At 33.9% G+C, this 3,194-nt stretch overlaps 1 long non-coding RNA gene across 3 annotated transcripts; it reads left to right on the plus strand.

The window, feature by feature from the left end:
* Positions 1 to 389: 389 nt before the first annotated feature.
* Positions 390 to 2,972, plus strand: LOC148695164 (uncharacterized). 3 transcript variants are annotated; one of them, XR_015965147.1, is made up of 6 exons: positions 395 to 847; positions 1,022 to 1,105; positions 1,597 to 1,687; positions 1,774 to 1,857; positions 2,041 to 2,155; positions 2,772 to 2,972. It is a non-coding gene; the product is annotated as an uncharacterized LOC148695164 (long non-coding RNA). The 3 variants fall into 3 exon arrangements; XR_015965146.1 differs by having other exon boundaries at positions 396 to 847; positions 2,054 to 2,155; XR_015965145.1 differs by having other exon boundaries at positions 390 to 847; positions 1,774 to 2,155.
* The last annotated feature ends 222 nt before the right edge of the window (positions 2,973 to 3,194 follow it).

Below are 3,194 nucleotides of genomic sequence, written 5' to 3' on the forward strand. Positions count from 1 at the left end.
ACTAGTTTTGTAGAATGTGTATCCCTTCAAAACGATAGATTCAACAGACACATGAAGTTTATTTTATACTTCTATTAAGTAGAACATAATAATTTGTGGTATTTACTAGTACAAATATTTTAAATTGAATATTGAATTTGTTCATCGTACTTTTATAGAATTCAAATATTTTAACAATTAGATCATTGAAATTTATTTCATAATTTCATAGAATGCATATCCCGTTAAAACGATAGATTAAACTAGAATCATACATTTTGGCAAAAAAAAAAATAAAAAAAAATAAAAAGTTAGAATCATTCATAAATAAAAAAATTTGGAGGAGGCGGGAGTCATAAATTTTGGAAGGCTACCAAAATTTTGGCATGGCGCCCAAAAACTTTAACTTTCCATTTCCAAAGAGAGCGCACATTGCCGTTCAGCTATCTCTCCTCCTTTTCATATCTCTCGCAACTCTGCCTTTCCTCTCCAGAAACAAAACCCTAACCTCTATCCTTCATTTCATTCTCATAATCTCAGAGTTGCATTCATCAAAATCTTCTACATTTCTCTCTATCTATGCCTTCATCCAAAAAATTCCACACGTCCTCCCCTCCTCTGCAACAACAAACCCCTCAAAATTCACTAATCTAAACTTAACTCCAGAATGGAAAACCATGGGTTCCTCTGCTACACACCATAACCGCCGCACTACAAACCCGTCTTCGCTGTCCATTGGAAAACCCAAGAAGAAATTTTGATCGTCGACCGACTCCAGGACCGCAACATCGTCTTGGCTCTGCAAATTCCACCTCCAAATCCTTTCTGACCCTTTTTCCCAAAAGCTCTCTCACCGATTTGTGATCAGGTAAGATATTGAGGTTTCTCTTTGTTTCGTCCTATCATTTTCCTCATTTTCTATGTCCAATTATGAAGCATCTTTTGATTTTTATTGATAAAGACCTTTTCTTTCTCCAATTATGCCTCTGTCAACTCTTTTTCTAACCTGCTCCACCTGGATTTTCCATTTCTTTAAACCCAGGTGCTGCTCAACAGGGATGTTGTTTCTACATGATGATCGCAGCTTCCATTTTCTCTACTTAACTAGTTCATGGGCCATCATATGGTTAGTAAATTGAAGATGTTTCCCTCAATTTCATTAAATAACTTAAGCTTGAATAAATCTTGGTAACCCATTTGGAATATGTCCATTGTGATAAAAAAATCAGTCGGATAATCCACTTTGCTTCTTAGGTATGTGCATGAGTATGTCTTGTTCCGATTGAGATGTTAAGGGAAAAGCTTCAATGTAATAAAGAACCGTTTGTACGAAGGTCTCTCTGTCAACTGACAATTTTCTTATGAAATGCTATTGCTGAGTTGCCCTGTGTTATCCTGCTAACACTAGACATTCTGAATGCCTTTGGAATGAGATGCAATGCTTAGGGAATTAAATTCACTATTGCAAAATTTAAATCACCAAAACATTGTGAAGTACCTTGGATCCTTAAAGACAAGGACTCATCTTCACATAATCCTAGAGTAATTTTTCCCCAATATTTCATGTGGAAACTCTGTTGAGAAAACTGTGTGATGTTTGGATTGCTATACTTGTAGATATGTGGAGAATGGCTCACTTGCCAACATTATCAAGCCAAACAAATTTGGACCTTTCCCAGAATCATTGGTAGTTGTGTTCATTGCTCAGGTTCCTTAATATCCTTGCAGTTTGTTATTTGTATGTGTAGGCGCATGCAAGTTAGATATTTGGACTTGATATTCGTTATGATACAGGTTCTGTAAGGGTTAGTATATTTAGATGAACAGGGCGTAATCCATCGGGATATCAAGGGTGCAAATATATTGACAACTAAAGAGGTAACTTACATGTGTATTTCTCACTTTTTACTAGACGAGTTTTCATATAGGTTACCATCATGTTCTTGTAAAGTATTTGTTCCATTGGGATATCAAGGGTGCAAAGATATTGATCTACCATTTGTTGCTTGTGTACCCTTTCCTTTGTAGTAATAACTTATTGTATTTCTTGATCTGTATGAGGCATCCTTTTCAGGGACTTGTGAAACTAGCTGATTTCGGTGTTGCGACAAAACTGACCGAGGCGGATGCTAATACACATTCAGTTGTTAGAAAACCATATTGGATGACCCTATAGGTATTATATTTTTTCTTTTCCTTTTTTTCCCTTTCTTTTTTGATGTTGAGAAGAAAGATACTTGTACATGTAATTCCTCCTGCCATATGGAAATTTCCACATTCGTGCACCTCCTGGAGCCACATAAATTGCACCCTTTTCTCTAGCTCTGTTAGGCCCATACACTCCAAACGACCACCAATCTTACCATTATTCCTTGTAATAACTTTTTTGTTGAAACAGAGCCAACTCTATACCTTACCATGGTTCAGTTTATGTGATATAGTTGTCCTTATAATCCTAAAACTGTGAAACATCAGAATTGTTAAACTGTGCATATAGTTTTACTTTCCTTATATTTTTTAGATTCTTTAGATTTATGAACATCCTCTGATTTTAGGGTGGTAAGAGAAAAATTGAAGAATGTATTGGAGGTCTGTTTAATTTTCACTTCAACTACATGCATTATTTATGGTATAGATTGGTGGTTGCTATGCTCACACCTTGAGCAAAAATTATGCAAGGCTCTTCATTAGAGCTTATGTTTATTTTCTGATTTTCATTATTTGAGTTTCTTACCAATTGACAATTATATTGTGCTTGGTATAAGTTATCTTTATTTATTTATTTTTTGCAGAATAAAGATAATAATTGTGGATCAATGTTCGTAGCACTACATTCGAACTCCTTGACGATTGGTTAAAGTGGACATGAAAAACTAGCATTATAAGACATATCATAGGATTGTAACAAGTACTTGTAAAATTTTTACATTGATTTTTTTGCATATGTAGTTGAATATATGATTATTAATATAAAACAGTTCTTTCAATAAAAAGTTGTCAAATGTTTGTTATGAGTTTTTGTTAATGGTTGACTTGGCCTATAAATGATATATTAGTTGGAATTATTTTCATATAATTTTTTGTAATTATTATTAATTAAAAACTGATGTGAAGATTTATAATTTTATTTTATTTTTAATATGTCTAGTGTCGCTTATAAGTGACGTCAGCTTGAGTATTTTATTTATTTAACTCAAGTGATGTCGGTTGGAAGC

This window comes from Pyrus communis, chromosome 8 (genome assembly GCF_041283825.1).
Source record: "Pyrus communis isolate YQ-2024b chromosome 8, ASM4128382v1, whole genome shotgun sequence".
Taxonomy (NCBI): Eukaryota; Viridiplantae; Streptophyta; class Magnoliopsida; order Rosales; family Rosaceae; genus Pyrus; species Pyrus communis.